A 17,234-nucleotide genomic window follows, 5' to 3' on the forward strand; every position below is an offset into this window, starting at 1 on the left:
ATTCCAAATTCCCAAATATTTTTCTTTCATTGAATCCTATTCCTTGATCCAGGCAATCCATAAAAGCATACACAAATGATGTCAACTGACTTGCCTCTGAACTGTTAAAGAACTGCAGTGCCCTCCAAAACTAGAGAGTAATTCCATGGGGTTTTGTGACTGTCTGCACACAGAATGGATTTCACATGGCAGACTTTTTTTTAAATCCAGCGGAAAAAAAACCCCAATTATTCCAACTGAGATGCAGTTATTTGAAGCTAAGGATGCAAAAAATTACACTCCTACAGTGCAACTATTAGCAGTGAGGATAATTACCACCACCACCACAGTGAATTCTTCTCCCTTTACAGTCTTTTAAGTCAAACCTGCACACATGCTGTTACTCAGATGGAATTTGGGAGCCTGCTGCACTAAGTGTTCAGGGATGTTCTGCAAATTATGTACCACAGCCTGTCGGCTGCGTGTCTTACCAGCCCCTTTTGATCTGTTAGTCACCAGGCTTAACTGACATCTAAATAGATATTCTCTCCCCACTCACAGGGACTACTATTTCAGGATGCTGCTGAAAACTTGTGACATTTCTTGCTGTACCACTTGAAATGAAAATCTGGTTTTTTTCCAGCTGATTCGAACAGTAGTTTGGTTCTATGGATACACCCACAAACAAATTTAAATCCAGTCGACATGAAGGCTGTTAATTCAGCTGTAAATCTCCTCTCCAAACCCAAACCTGCTTTCTGGAGCCTGGCAGACAATGCTAATGGAGTTCTGATCTCTTGCCTTTTTCTACTTCAATTTTTGTTTACACAATACTGAAATTAGTGATGCTGGAATCAGCACATCTTACACTGAGAAGCTATCGAGTGTGTTGTCCAGGAAGATGTGGCCAACAAAATGCCAATTCCGTGAACTCCCCTCATTCTTAAATACCACAATTTCTAACAATGTGATTTAGCTACACTGCTCTGGTGTACATTATATGGGATCAGGTCATATTCACCAGAACACAAGCAATTAATTATTATAATGCGTTTTGCAGAATAAAAGAATGCATAATTTTACAGATTAAATAAGTCAGGCCTACAGACTGGCTTCATCTCAACCTGAGATGAAAAACAAGGACATAAAAAACAAGGGCCAACTAGATTTTTATCTCAAGTTAAATTAACTTGCACTAAATCCATGCCCATTCTAATACTGCAGACAGCACAGAACCCGTAAGTTTTATGTGTGTTTTCTATTAAGTTTCCAGCTGCAGCTCCATCACTGCTCACACCAATGAAGAACAGTTTCAAACTTGAAACAAAAGAATGCTTTCAAATATAGTTTGTAAGGAAGGTAAGCATGTCTGAAAACACACAATCTCAGCAATTTTCTTGAACATCCACAACCTTACATGAGCTTCAATAAAATAATAATCTTAAACTAGCTTAGTTTGTGTAAACTTTGTCAATTTTATACCTGTACAATGGAAGCAGTGATCTGGAAGCACTGAGAAAATGAAGGAGTCAATTAGTTTTTTGGAAATTGTTATAAAACATGTGATTGAAAATATTAGTTGAAGGTCTGGTTATTGGTGAAAACAGAAGTCCAACAGAGAAGCATAATTTCCTTCAGTGCACTCATCAGCTACTTGTGATACTGCACTTGGAAAAAGGAACTGGCAGGAGGGACAAAAAGGTCCAGTATCAAAATTAATATGGATAATTACATAGCTCACAAACCTATACAGAATGTGGTTTAGTACCAGATAATAGAGTAAGCTACAGAAAATGTGTAAGAAATGAGACTAGAAAAACAATCAAGCTTCCCACTGGAAGCTGTGGCATCAGACCCAGGGAGCTCAATGAGGAGAGGACAAAGGTTGCAAAGCCATGGGATATATGGAAAATGTGCACACTGTCTGCAGAACAGTAGCTTTATACAAGTCAGAGACTGTTGTGATTAATCCACACACACGACCAGGCCAAAGGGCTCTTTCCCAAAAGCACTGTGAGTCAGCACAGAAGCAGGAGGGGCAGTGCCAGGGCAGCCCAGCTCCCCTGACAGCAGCTCTGCCCTGCTCTGATGGGCAGCAGCGATCAAATCTGAGTGCTACAGGATCACAGGCCCATGGCACACAGTGCAGACAGATTTAATAAACAGGCAGTAGCCTAAATATCCAAGAAAGCAACAGCAGGGAAGACAGCTGAAAGTGGTGGCACCAAGTAGTTCACATTAATACTGTAACACAATCTAAAGGCAGCTTCTATCAGTAGTTTGGAATTACCCTTTTACTCTCAAAACATGGCCTAACATGCAAACATGCAGAGAATCAGCAGATCATCACCAGATTATTGTCAGACTTCTCTCTAGGATCTAGAAATTAGCTCAAGCTTTAGTAGTGCCTAACCAGCCATGGTTAGGTTTTGCTCTCACCCTCCCTCCTCCAGGAAGCCAACCCCAGCAGGATGGGCAGCTGTAATGACCATCATCACCTCCTTGGCCTGGGCAACCAAACAGGGAGAGCTCTTTCTACAGGACACCACCCACTAGCAAGTTCTTGCCCTTCCAAGCATGAGCAATGACTAGTGAGTCTAACCTGAATTTATCATCTTCAGTCACTTCCAACTGGTACTATAACCATGTCAAGCTAACAACTAACTGGTTTTTATATAGTTTGGGAATAAAAATAATATCTTCCTGCCACCAATCATCTGAAAAAACTCCACATCGTAGCAGTTGTAAAAGCAACTCTTCATCTTTCTCCAGGCTGCATATCTGCTGAAGGTCAAGGATATATACTTAAAAACTACCATGCTTTTCAATTGTCCACATTGCAAACACTAATGATTTGTTTTTATTGCGTATTTCTTGAGAATTTAAGTTTTATTTTAAAAGGAGCTTTCTACCATCCAGATAAAAATGCAGTACTCTAATCTAGAGACAATTACCCGGTGTCCACATTAACATGAGCCTGCTTTGCAGGGAGCACTCACACTAATTCACTCAGCTAATTGCCCCCTGCTGCCCATCACACAACACACTCTTCCCTCCACTCCTCCTCAGAGGGATCCTCCAGAGACAGGCCAGGTCTCCTGGACCCCTCAGGTCCTTCCTTCCAAAATCTCAGTTCTCAGCAGGCATTTCAGAGCCAGCAGATCAAGGGTTGGCAGGGATGTCCCACAGCCAATGTCCCCAGAGAGGACCCTGTGACTCAAACAGAGCTCTCCTGGGGCTTGGTCAGACCTGGGCAAACAGATCTCAGGGTCCAGCCTGCACCAAGCTGTGCAGGTCAGATGTCAGCAAACACCAACTTGGCTTCCCCTCAGGTTTTCTCAGTGAAAGATGTGATCTCACTGTACAATAAATAAGCAAATAAAAGTCTTTGTGTCAGCACTAACACAGTGCATAAGCAGCTGGAAAAAGATGAGCTTGGCAGATTAGGAAAAACACACACACAAAAAAAACCCAACCCCAAAACAAAAACACATCTCAACAGGCTGCTAAAAGCCACAGAAGTGGAAACACGAGTGCTGAACAACCTGGCTGCCAGGCCTCCCTCAGGCTCTTCCTGAGCTTCCAGCCCAGCGCCTGATGTTGCCCAGGGAGTGGAGGCTGGACTGGCAAAGCTGGAATTAAAGGCGTGTACCACATTGCTGTCAGCTGTTGTTATTCATTTGGTTGCTGTTTTAGGCTCAAAATCAGATCTGCTTTGCACTGACAAGAATAATATTTATGAGTCACAAGACGACCCTGTGAGCCCGGAGCCTACTGTTCCGGAGCCTTGTGCTCCAGGAGCACAGACACCATTCCCACCTGGCTGCAGATCAGGCAGCACTGCCCTCAACACCTCAGCATCCAAACAATCCCCAGTATCTTCAGCATCAAAACAAGGCTCTAAGGAACCCAAAAAACTGACTCTACTCTCACTTCATATATCTCCCTTAACACACACTTGTTAAGAGATTAAGACAATTGCTACATTAACACCGAGAGGGGGAATGCAAAATAAATTCTATGTACTAAATACTGTCTATACTTTCTGTACTACTTTTGGTACTGGCAGTATAATATGGTTAAAGCATATAATTGTTTTGTTTGGAATAATAAATATTAATAAGACATTTATTTACAGAATTTCTTTTTGCTGTCCTCTACCTTGTGTTACCGTAGCAATTGCTGGTTTCTCATTTTTGCCTTTATTATTGTTTTTATATTTTTACATTATCCTAAGCAACACGTATTTGATGTGGCTATAAAAAGATTGAGTCATGCTGTGTCACAACGGGGTTTTCTTTTAACTGGAAAAAAAAGCAAATATTTTTGTATTTCAAGCTGTTTAAAAATAGTACGTCTAAAAATAAAGCACTAAAAACAAGGGATCAGAAGGGACTGTATATTCTGCCCCTGAGAAAGAGAAACGAGGTTCTTTCTCTATCAGAACTCTGGCTACAACCTACACACCATCAATAACCACTCTCCATTTCCACGAAGGGAAGAACTGCCACTCTGAACCTCTGACAGGCTTTTTTCAGTAGCAAACATCAATCTCCCATCACAGGGCAGAAAGGATTCTCAGCCTCCACGGGGGAGTAAGAGTGTCAAATGATCACAAGCACGACCCTTTCTTTCCCTTTTTAGCAAAGGCAGTACTATTGCACAAAATCTATCTACTCACATCAGTGTTATGAATACAACACTAAATGAGACACACGTTATCTTAACTAAAGATGTCACAAACTGGAATACTGCACACCATTTACTTCTGACATCAGTGCTTCTACCAATCGAGGCCCATCACCAGTGCCACACATATATAATTGTATCAGTTTTTCCAGCTGACAAGAAAACAAACCCACAACTTTTTGCAGTGATATCATCCATCAAAATTATCAAACTTTTATAATCCACTTAGAGGAATCTTTCACATGTTTCTATAAAGTGAAAGGGTCTGCTGTTCTCAGTAGAGACTAGAGCAAAAATACTTATTTTGGTCCTCGAGTGGGTTAATCAAAACAGAGGAGCCACAGTGGACAAAAATGCTCTGAAATAGCTCTTGTATATCTTATGTTGGAAAAAACAGAGATATTGGCTGCAATGATGTGACCATATTTCAGAAAGGAAATTAAAGGAAGACAGCAGAAGCAGCAAGATGGACAAAGATAAAAGGCCATATATTTAAATTTAACATGAGGGAAACATTAAGGGAGGCAAAAATCAGTACTTGAAGATCTGAGGGAACAGCAAAGCAAAAATACTGAGCACCTAGTAGCAGGATAGACATCTTATACAGAGAATACCAAAACTGCATTAAGGAATGGAAACTACTAGAAGGTTAACATCCCAAAAAACTCAGCTAGGGAAATAAAATACTGAGAAAAAGATTTCTGGAGGGAAAGGCCATCAGTTCTCACTTTTTGCTCTCACATAGGGGTGGATTGAGCCCATGTGACTTGAAGAACTGACTCCAGAGCTGGTCACAGGCTGTGGGAGATCCCAGCTCTCCTGCTCTGCCCAGCTCCCGTGCAGGTGCTCCCACTCCAGCAGGGCCCAGTCCCAGGGCAGCTCCTCACCATCACCTCCTGCACCAGCACAGTCAGGGCAGGGATGAGGAGACGAGACAGAAACCAGAGCCTGCTCACCTGAATAGCAGATGCAGGCTCGTAACACAACACAAGTTATGGGAAAGGGAGAGATGTGCAGGGTGTGGACACTCTCAGGAGTCAGAAATGACATTGGCATTCTTGGAAGATAAATACCAGAACATTACCAAAATAAGAGTTACTGCAGTGTTTGACTGTGAGGCTCATGTAATGCATCAGTATTAACCTCCACTAAAAGTTTTGAATGATTCTTCTTAAAAAAGCATCGCTACTTGAGAGACTGAAATAAGGACAGGAATGAGCTCAAGAGCAGATCACGGTAACGTGCCTAAGATTCTGACACAACTTACAGAGCCCGTGGGCAGACAGCAGGAAGTAGTTAATGAACTGTAAATTCAGATCTGCTTACCCCACAGTTTTTTGGGTGACTGTCTCCTGATGTTCCAAGAAATAATTTTCCTAAGGAAATGCAATACTGTTAACTCCTTAATATGGTTGATTTGCTCTTAGACATTAACTGTCTTACTTGAATTATTGAGCTGTTCTAAGTTTGACTTGTTCCTTGTGCCATGAGCAGCAAGATTTCCTGTGACTGGTGGATTACAGACAGGCCTTTCAATAGCGACATTTAGTCAATGTACGTGTGTGCACACATCACACACCCCTCCCATTCCAACCCTTGCACTGAGCAGCATTCATGTACACCAACTCTTGATCTGTAAATTCTATAGGCAGTTTGTGTGTGTACATACTTACCATGCAATTTAAGGAAATGCAAGAGAGAAACTACAACAAACAATTTCACCTTGGCTGTAGCAGTCCTTAATGTGTAATAAAGATTTTGTATCTGTCACTCTTCTCCATTAAAAACAGGTTTCAGAGGGGTTTAAGCAATCATACATGTAGTAGTGTTATGGTCTTTAAAAACGTAGTTTGAAAATTCAGTTGGTAAGTTCAGACAAAATGCCACTGCCTCTCCTACAGCATCGGACTGGAAATAATTTTCTTTGATCATCCTGAAACTAAATAAGAAACTGAAGTCAACTGGGAGCTGGCCATCTGCTTTCCAGAGGGAGGAATCTGAGAGCAGTGTGACTCAGAAGCTCTGTGCCTGGTCCAGGCTCTCGCACACTGGCAGTGTTTTGGTGCTGTGGTATGTGCTCACACTGCTGCCAGTGGAAATTTTGGGAGGAAGTAAAACCAATGGCATATCACAAAAATGCCATCCCAGCCGTGTCCCGTTCCAGCTGATGGCAGTACTCACTTCCCTGCCCCATCTCCCCGCTCTTGAAACCTTGGGCTTTAGCACCAAACCATGTTCACAGGCCACAATCACCCCAGTGAATTCCTTTCTGCTCAGTCACTGCCCTCTTTGTAAGGCTGCAGCTGTTCCTTTCCCCCCTTCTACTGACCCTTTTGTTTTGTGGTAAAATGCAGATATTTGTTTCCTGATCAGACTGATATTCCCCAGAGACGTGAAACCGAGAGCTGAAGGCCAAAGTCTGTCCCCAGCAGTACACCTGGCTGACAACTCTGTGACAGAGTTGTATTGGAAAACACCTTTTCTGTGCCACCTGAGACTCTTGGAGCCTCCAAGGACAATTCAGGGATGGTTGTTCCCATCAGCAGACTAAAGGCACATCGATTCTGCAGCTCAAGTTAGCTGGCAAACACAGCTTAATGGCTGGTTAGCCCAGGCTCTCCATGTATGCCTCCCTGCATCACACCACTCGTTTCCAAAAAATACAGCAGAAAAACAATTGGTTTAGCCCTATCCTTAGCTGCAGATTTTGCTTCTTCTTATCTATGCAGAATGCAAAATTAAGAGCATGGCAGTATTTCTGAATTACTTAGTATTTAAATTGGTAAGGGCTGAAGGATGAAAGGATAAATCAAGACATTTTTGCAAATATTAAAAGGTGTAGAAATCATTACAGAATTTGTAGAATTTCCAGGGATTAAAACAGCTCCTGTTAAAACACCATTTAGGGAGTACTCCATTGTAGCAGAAGAGTACCAGCTACAGCAAATACACTGTGTCTGCATCTAAATCAATCTCTAATGTCACCAGCACTTTCCAATGACTGAAAAGATCTCATTCCCAACAACAAATGTTTATATAATCAATTCGATGTTTAATTATAAGCAGCAAGATACTATACTCTAAAAAAAATACTTAGAGCTGGTATTTTTAGTTACACTTCTCAATAAATTACTGAACAACTGCACTTCGTTGAGTGTTTGCCCTCAGCAATTGCTAATGGACTGTAAGAATACAACAGGCTGGGCAGATTATAGACCTTGTTTTAATACTGTTTTTAACCAAGAATATCAAACAAGATGTTTTTATGCTAACAGCTTCATCTAGCTGAGTAAAAGTATGTAGCAACTCCGCAAAAATTGAAAGACTGATTTCTAAAATAAGCACATCCTCCTGAATCACATAGAAATTTAAAATAATTTGGAAAAACTACAGCTGAGTGACTTCTTGGTTTGTTTTTTATTTTTTTTCCTTTTAGGTATAAAGACAGCCATTTTCTGAACTTATTTACAAACCAGAGGGACTATAAATCTCAGGTTTTTTAAGTGGAGAGTGTCATGTCGTCACATGCCTGTGGCAGTTCAGGCTAGAGAAAAACACTCTTTATTGCAACAGGCATGATGAAACTGCAAAAGCTGCAACACAGCAGATAACTGTGGCCAAGACTGGGTTTTCAACAGCATGTACCAAAAAGCACCTTTGTGCTGACACCACAAAACTTTATTAGTGCAACGAACTGCTCAGAGTTATAACATTTAACTGTTCTGATACCAAAAGACATGCAGTCAACTGCTCATTTCTTAGCCCAGGCACCAGAGTGGTCACCGGTTTAAAGTTCACCAATTTTTGAGATATTTGCTTTGATCTTCCCAACTGGGTCCTGCCCTCCTGTATGCATAGTTTCAACTGGGATAAGTGGGGCAATCAATACAAGACAATCACTGCTCTGTGTACCAGGGTGGTGTCTGTGATAAACAGCTTATTTGCCAAAGACCTGCCTGCAGAATTCTAAGATACACTGTTAGGTTTACATAGGATTTTCCCTATCAGATGGCTTCAAGAATATCTACTTTCACGTTGGATTAAAGAGCTGCATAATCTTGTTGGTCTGTGATCAGATGTAGCGCTCTGGAGACTCTCTTTCTCTATAGGTCACTGTATCAGGGGGGAACACCTGAACAAGGAGAGCTCCAGGTCCCCAGTCCCGTGGCACTGGACAGCTGTGGCACTGGGACGTGGGATGTGCAGGGGAGGGCTTTTATTGCTCACTCAGGAGTGCTCCCTACACACCAATATCCCCATCGCACACGGGAGCTGCCAACTCCTCTCACTGGGGACAGTGGCTGGAGAAGCTTGTTTGGGGCGTCAGGAGGAACTCCACAGTGGGGGAGATTCTGATGCAAAAATTGCTTTCTATGTTTACTTTAATTTCACAGAGTGCTGAGTAAAGAGCAACAGCTCCAGGCCTCCAGGAGGACTCCTGTTTACTGCAGCAGCACTGACTCAGAGCAGCAGGGAAAGGCTCAGGGAGTGGTGCTCGCTCACCTACAGCAGAGCCGGCACCTGGGTGGTAACAGGCGGGTGGCTCAACCCCAGTCCTTTTTATTAGCTTTCATGTTTTGATATTCGTGCAAAAATCAGATTTTAATTCAGACACTGTGGGAGACAGGGTAATTGATATGTTGATTAAACCTTTAATTTAACTCTTTAAAAGAATCCAACCTTAATATTATCTCAGCATATGAAGATATAAACATTTCCTTGATTAATTATTACATAAATACAAACGAGAATTTCCTCGAGCATTCCACCTCAGGAATTAGTTACACATCTTTGCAATGGACCAAATATGCAAGTTCACATCAACTCCCAAAAAGCTGCTGTTAATCAAAAAACGACAGGAAGCAAAACCTTGGGAGAAGCATCAGGCCCAACTAATCTCACCCTGTGCAGAAGACTCAAGTAGATACTAACCCAGTTTCTCAGCTGAACATTCATCTCTGTCAGGAGACAACTTCACTCACAGCTTCATTCTTTGTCAAGCCTTTATTTGTACTTTAACCAACAATTACACTACACCAGGGCAAGCAGGTCCCATTGACTGTCCATAAGAGATATAGTCCCATAACCAGATTATCTTCCACATGCACATTATTCATAAACTTAATATTTGCCATTTCATTACTTTTTTAAAGCAGCTTTGATGATTCAGTCCAGGGCAGCTTTGGGAAGAAACTATGTTAAAAACCAGCATGCCACACTTTGGTTGTATAGAATAACTAGGCTATTGTCATTCAATGAATATGCCAGTTTAACTTCACTCACTTTTATTACAATATCTTGCAAGTCAATAGGAGAAGAATGCTAGTCTTTGAACATATTTCTGAACAACCCAGCCTTCTTAAGATTTCATATAGTTGTCATATCTTCTTCCTGTCAGATCCCATACTTCAAATTATTTATTCTAATTTGTATTAAGCTTTTATCCTGGCTCTGTAAACTTTCATATTTTAATAATAATTCATAAGTCACCCAGCAAAATAAAACTACAAATTAATATACATGTTCTCCTCTAACTAGATCACTGCATTCTGCCAATGCAGCTGAAATTCCAAAAAGATGGAAACATAGAAATGCACTGGAAATACAAAGACTTCATTTCACTCTAGTGGAACACCACGGTTATTAACTGAAATATGTAAGAAAAGTGTCTGGCCCAACATTTTTAATGTAACCATCAACAGCCATCAGACTGAGCCTCCATGGGTATTATCTGGGCTGTACCAGTGCAGGTATATGATCCCCACACCTCCAGCATCTTTATTTTATTACGGGCAGAAATTCACTTAATAGGCAAAGTGATAGCTCCTATTAGTCTAGGAAAGACAGATTTTAGCACAGAAGCAGCTATTTCCCCTCAATTTTTTTTTAGTATGTTAGACTGTTTAACGTTACTATCTAGCATTCAAATTATTACTGAAGAAAGAAAGGTAAATGAAAGCTGGCTGTCCAAATTAGTTATCTCCATAGCTATAGGTTTTACCAGATGTGTGAACAAGCACACTATTTGCAAACTACCATTCTTCACACATTTGCTGAGACAAGCTGATACTATCAGGACATGTATTAGATTCAGTCTCACAGATCTTGCATTGGCATAATCATGCTTTGAGCAGAGATGCCAAAGAAACTGTGTTTCACAAAACCTGCAACTCTACCACCGACTTGGAAATCTGGTCTTTTGCATAATTCTGCAATGCCTGTTAGACTTTGTAATTCAGCATCAGCATCATAAATATACATAGGTTTCAAACTATTTCTGTGAAAAGCTAAGTGTTGGCTTTCAGGAAAAACTGCTGCAGACAACTGCAGATAAATGCCCTAATTTTATTTGAAAGAATCTCTGTAGTGGTGCAGTGTGATGCTGCATTTTCTTTCCCCTCTAATTTTCCATTTCTATATCTTAAGCAAAATCCTAAACTTCATAATGAAAATCTAGAACAGGTGAAATTCAGGCTGAATCACAAGGTTTCAAAATTAGGGGAATTGAGAAAAACAACTTAAGTCTTAGATACCGAACTGTGGCTGAAGACTTTGGCTTGCAGGACTTTGACATGAACACACATTAAAGTTAAATGCTCGTGATGCTTTCAACTTCTGGGCTCATTTGAATTCTGACCTCTGAGTCAAACCCACATAAACTGAAAAAAACAATAAAGTATAAACTAAAATCAGCTGAATTACTTTTCATCTGATTCAGACAAGACAGCTGTTCAGCGAATACTGTTTTGTTCCTTCTACCCCTGAAAAACCTGGACATGACCAGATGCTCAGACTATCAAAATCCTTTCACTTGTGGCTGCTGCAATTCATTACACTGAAGTTCATAGAGGTAAGCTTTACCTTTTTTTACACTCCATATTACAGACAAGACTTGTGTTTCTTTAAAAATAAAATTCTGGCTCAAAAACCAACTTGCACTCAAGTATGTTTCTTCTAAGCTTATGTGTCAGCTTGCTAAACAACACACTCCTTATGACCCCGTCAGGACCACAGGAGCAGCTCAAAGTCTTCAGCTGTGCCATAAATGCTGCCTTTGACTCCATCTCGATGAAAAGAAATACAATTTGAAGTAGTGTGCTAAAAATGTGACCCAAAGGCAATGCCTGTAGCTGTACCAGCTGTACTTTAGGCCATACCAGGGTGCCAGGAGGAGCGTTGCCCTCAGCTGTGCTCCACCACCGTGGGTGAGGCATGCGGATGGGCAGAGATATTCCCTGAACAGGTACCCACTGGAGCCCAACTTCACCTCATTTCCTATTCCTCTGCACAGGATTGTCATGAACTTTGACAAATCCTTCCAATATAGTTTCCTTCCATGCTAGTTCCTTTGCCTTCCTCACACCTGACCTAGAAACACTGAGGGACCCACAAGTTAAAGTAAGAGCCAGAAGGAAAACAGAAGTGTTGGGAGCATTCCAGGGGTGATACCGAAAACCAGCTGCTTAAGAAACATTGACACTTTCCACAGGCTTCCCCAGGGCTAAGGGCTCAACATGCTGTATCAGCATCTGGGGAATCCTAAACCTACAGGTACATTTTCAGGGCTTTCACTGTAGTTGCCGGGATGGCCAAAGAGCTTTATTATTTTTTCAAGTTTTTCTCCTACTCCACAGCTGCCTGGTTTTGTCCCTTTTAACTGTGAGCAATACTCATTCCTGCCTCAGCTGACCTTTGATTTCCAAAGCAGTGAGTAAATCAGAGCTCAGGGGTCCTGAGAATGGCTCAGAACAGGCAGCTCCCAGTCCTGACTGAGACTTGGGCAGCCCTAACAACACAATACTGAGCTCAGCAGAGTACCAGTCTTTACATAAGCACTGCTCAGATTTCGCCAAGATCATTGTGTCTAAATGTTGTTATTAACCAGAGAATAATTCAAATAAAGGAATGTGGTAAAGTCTTTTTCCTAATAAATTGCTTGAGGCTCTTTGGGGCCATAAACAGTGTGTAAACAAAGTTTAGCATGAATTATTCAAAACCTAAAATATTGAAACTCATTGAGGCTTTCAAAACCAAAATTCTTCTAATTATGAACAACACAATTAAAGAAGAACAAAGAACCATGAAATATCCAGGTATCTGTGCTAACCTGCCAGTTTTATTTACGCCTAGTTAAGCTTTGTTGAAAATAAAATCATTCTCCCCTTGCTTCTGCAGAAAGTATCTAGGCCACCTAAGAGTGTTTGTCTCTGCAGGACTGCATGGAAAGAATCTGGAGGTAGCCTATCCATTTTTAAAGATTTTTATAAATTTTTATAAATTTTTATAAATTAAAAAAAAAAAGGACACAATTCACACATCTTAAGTTTTTTTCCTGAAATGTCTGCACATTTCAGATGACTTACAGAAACCTTGTATTACAGATTCCATCTAATAAGTCACACTGAAGTGAAGGACAGTTTGTTTTGTTCCTTATAGAGATGAATCTTCAAATATCCTCCAAGGTAACTTTTTGCAAACATAAACAAAAGAGTATCAGCAAAACTAAGCCAAATAAGACCAAATCCAACAAGACCAGAGCAACTCCTTACACGAGCAGATTTTTCTTTGTTGTTTTTTTTTTTTTAAACAAGCAAGGTATAAAGGTTGCCAGCAACTGAACCAATCTGCAAGTCTTTGCTATGTTGCTATTGGGAATACAATTTTTAGTATTTCAAACTCACTCCATAGTTAATACAACCAGTTAACAAAAGCTATTAGAATCACCTATGTTAATTAAGGAAAACCTCAGGGTTTTTTCTTCAGATTTTTTCAAAATGAAAAAGAACTCATCAGTAGGAACTGTTATTTAGTAAAATTTGCACCTTGTTTACAAGCAACACAAAATGCCCTCCCCATAGGTTCTGTTGCATTTAAATGCACAAACATGTAACCCAAAGCCTGTGTGCACTGGAATGCTTCATCGAGTTAGGCTTTTTAATAGGCAGGTGAATAACCCAGCTTTATAGTTTCCTAATAAATTTTTATATACAGTACCATAAGATCTCATTCTAACATTTCAGATGTGTATTGATTTCACTTCAATTTAATTTAGTGAAAGACTGTTTGGTTTTAAAACATAACATTTCCTCTCACTAGTGAAGCATTTAGAAGTAGCTGTAGACCAGGAGTTAAGCCAGGGGAAAGCACACAGTTCACAGCCACGTCACCTCCTGGGTGACAATGCTCCTGGGTGCAGCACTGGTGCTCATAAGGGGTGGGTGGGTCACTCACCCCATCGAGGTCACCTGAGGGCACATGCTATCCTGCCTGCAGGACTTACAGCATATGCTGGAAAAGGGAATAAAGGCACAAGGCATGGAATGCTTTAGCCCTTTCAGCAAATGAGGTGGGATTTGAAGCCCTGAGGTTGGTCATAGAGCAACACGGGTTTGGAGTTCACGCTCCCACTCTCAAAAATCCCGGCTGATGCCACAGAATCATAGAATATCCTGACTTGGAAGAGATCCACACAAGTCCAGCTCCCAGCCCTGCATAGGACAGCCCCAAGAGTCCCACTATGTTCCTAAGAGTGTTGTTCAAACACTTCTGGAACCCTGGCAGGCTGGTGCTGTGACCACTTTCCTGGGGAGCCTGTCCCAGTACCCAACTACCCTCTGGGTGAAGAATCTTTTTCTAATATCCAACCTAAACATTCCCCTGACACAGCTTCAGGCCATTCCCTGAGGTCCTGTCCCTGGTCCCCACAGAGCAGAGATCAGTGTCTGCCCCTGCTCTTCCCCTCACAAGGAAGTTGTAACTGCAGTGAGGTCTCCCCTCTGTCTCCTCGTCACCAGGCTGAACAGACCAAGTGCCCTCAGCTGCCCCTCAAGGCCCTTCACCATCTTCGTTGTCCTCCTTTGGACACTCTCTAATAGCTCAATATCTTTCTATATTGTGGAACCCCAAACTGCCCCAATATTGCAGGGGAGGTCACCCCAGGTCAGAGCAGAGCGGGACAATCCCCTCCCTCGCCCAGCTGGGGATGCTGTGCCTGATGCCCCCAGGACATGGTTGGCCCTCCTGACTCACATCCAACTGGCCATCAACCAGGACCCCCCAAGGTCCCTTTCCTAGCACTGCTTTCCAGCATTTCATTCCCCAGACTGTCCATACATCCAGAGTTAATTACTAGATTTCAAAAAAACCTGAGGACGTAACTGAGAAAAGCTTGTTTTCTACAGGGTTCCCTGTGAACATGCACAGTTCTATGTGTAGCAACAGTGGAAAAATACATCACACATCAGGCATGTGATCTTCTCCCATCCCAGCCCTCTGCCTGAGCCTTTTTCTTTCTCCTACAAAACATTATGAAAACGTTTCTCCTACAACCGTATGAAAAACTGTGTGGTGCAGCTAAGCATGTCTCATCCAGTTAATGAAAGCATCTCTTAAAATCTGTGCATTAAAGAATCAAACCATTAGATATGCAGATGTGCTTCTGCATACTCCTTGTGCAATGTCTGACAGCCAGAATCATTTTGTTTCCAGTGAAACACAGAAAGAAAGAGCCTGCAGCTATCTTGCTTTGCAGTTTGCTCCTGTCAAATCCCAGTGTTTAGCAAGGGTTGATTTACATAGCTCTTGCATGGAAGAGCATCAGGTAATGCCCAAATTCTAAAGAGAGAAGAGTAGTAATTTAGTCATGGATGAGTCAGTAATTGCCCACCGGTTCAGCAGAAGGGCTATCAAAAGGGATAACACCTTGCAAATTAGATATCAGAGAGATTTTCGCTATTTGTAGGGAATAAAGGTGTCATGGAACATTTTTCAAGTAAGGGTTGAGACCAGTTCTAAAGCAGTTGTAGTATTGCTTCTAGGTAGTGTTGACAGCAGGTTCAAAAAATGCTCTCCATTTTTAACCATCCAGTAACAGTCAGCATCACAGAAAGGCTTTCTTGTGTCTTCTAAAACACACTTGTGGTCTCTGGTATACAGGCAATTTTTAACACCAGCTATTCCATGGATTTTTACCAGGGATCTATCCTCAGTGGTGTTTTGCCAATTTAGGGCTAATGCACCAATTGTGTATATGTTTTACTGCACTTCTAAAAATTCTCCAACACTCCGCAGCAGTAACTGTTAGGACTCCAAGGAAGATAAAAAATAAGTTTTAATCTAAAGTCACGTCACATACAGGCATTTAAACAATAACATGACTTATTCACATAACCAGGTTCATGAATTACAAATGTACAAATAACATCTGTACATCCACTTTGATCTCCATGACCTTATTGCAAAGTACAAAATAGAGCATAGAGCTTCTCTGCCTTTGTACAACGTGTTTCATTGCAGGTTTCCCTTCAGTGTGTAATGCCATGGAAATCTGCACTTTAAAAAGGACCAGAAAAATGATCCAGTGTACACACACTTGTCTGAGCAAGGTTAAGCCTGTTTAGAACTACTACTAAAAGCATAACTTAGACATCACATTACACGCTATTTAACATTTAAGAGACTACGTCCCAGAATCACCCTGGAAGCCTGTAACAAACTGCAGCATGCTCTTTGGGATTTGCAGCTGAAGACAGAAGACCTCTGTGAAGGCTTACTGAAAGGTAAAGATTGTAGAAGGACAGGAAGACAACGGCAGAAGATGAGAGGTAAGACCAGAGTCAGGCCTATTATTTCAAAGTCACATGGCTGATCAGCAGGAAGGAGGACAAGCACAGGTTTCCTATACAAGGTTAGACTCAGAGAAGGTGTTAGGCTGAACCAATTCCATCAGCAGTATTGAAGGCTTATAAAACAGCCAGAAAGCGTACTACCGAGGTAGAGCAGAACTCCACATTGCAAACAGAAGCAGCTTGCCTGGATCAGACAAAGCTCCCACCATCTTGCCAGCCCAGACCATTCCACCATTCCTCCTTAGATACATTTCCCTTGTTCTTGTTCCCGTTTGAGAAAGCAGGATCTGTCACTCAGCCTACTGTGGACCATGTCATACTTCCATCACAGTTTGCACATAGTTTGCACATATCATCTGTCAAAACCAGCAGAGGATTCCAGCCCCCTCACACACTGTAGATAATTTAGGCTCCACAACAGAGTCCATGGCAGGTGTTAGGAACATGACCCTTAGATATATACCCCAGTATGTCCTTATTAAAATAGCACAAGAACAAAACATCATCCACGGTGATCACAAAGGCTCTGCACAGCTTTGGTACTTCAGTGAGGTTCTCAACAGTCACACTAGAGACTGGAAGACAGGAATAGGAATAAAGGAGAAAACTGTATGTCTTATTACAGCTACAGTAGCAAATGGATGGAATAAAAAAAAGTACTCCTCCCATCTGACAATTCTAACACTTGCAATGTCCTGACCTGTCCTGACTTAAAACACCACCTTTAAAAAAAGCTAGGTAATGTTAGTTCTTGAATATATTCCCAAGTCTTCAAAAATACCAAGTGACTAGGCATCTCACTGAGGTATAATGCAAAAAAAAAATAAAAATTAAGTGGGTTCATTTAAATGAGGTAGATTTCTACTCCCCTCAAGTTTCAATTGGTCAAGTATAATTGCAAAACAAGCCCTAAAAGGACACAATTAGCTACAGAATGTA

At 41.4% G+C, this 17,234-nt stretch overlaps 1 protein-coding gene across 3 annotated transcripts in view; it reads right to left on the reverse strand.

Annotated features, from left to right (window-relative positions):
• Positions 1–17,234, reverse strand: part of MYO1E (myosin IE) — a 79,755-nt gene that overhangs the window by 49,538 nt on the left and 12,983 nt on the right. The gene's annotated exons all lie outside the window — the stretch shown is intronic.

The sequence above is a fragment of the Pipra filicauda genome, unplaced genomic scaffold, assembly GCF_003945595.2.
Source record: "Pipra filicauda isolate LSUMZ 115617 unplaced genomic scaffold, ASM394559v2 scaffold7_size6619720_pilon, whole genome shotgun sequence".
Taxonomy (NCBI): domain Eukaryota; kingdom Metazoa; phylum Chordata; class Aves; order Passeriformes; family Pipridae; genus Pipra; species Pipra filicauda.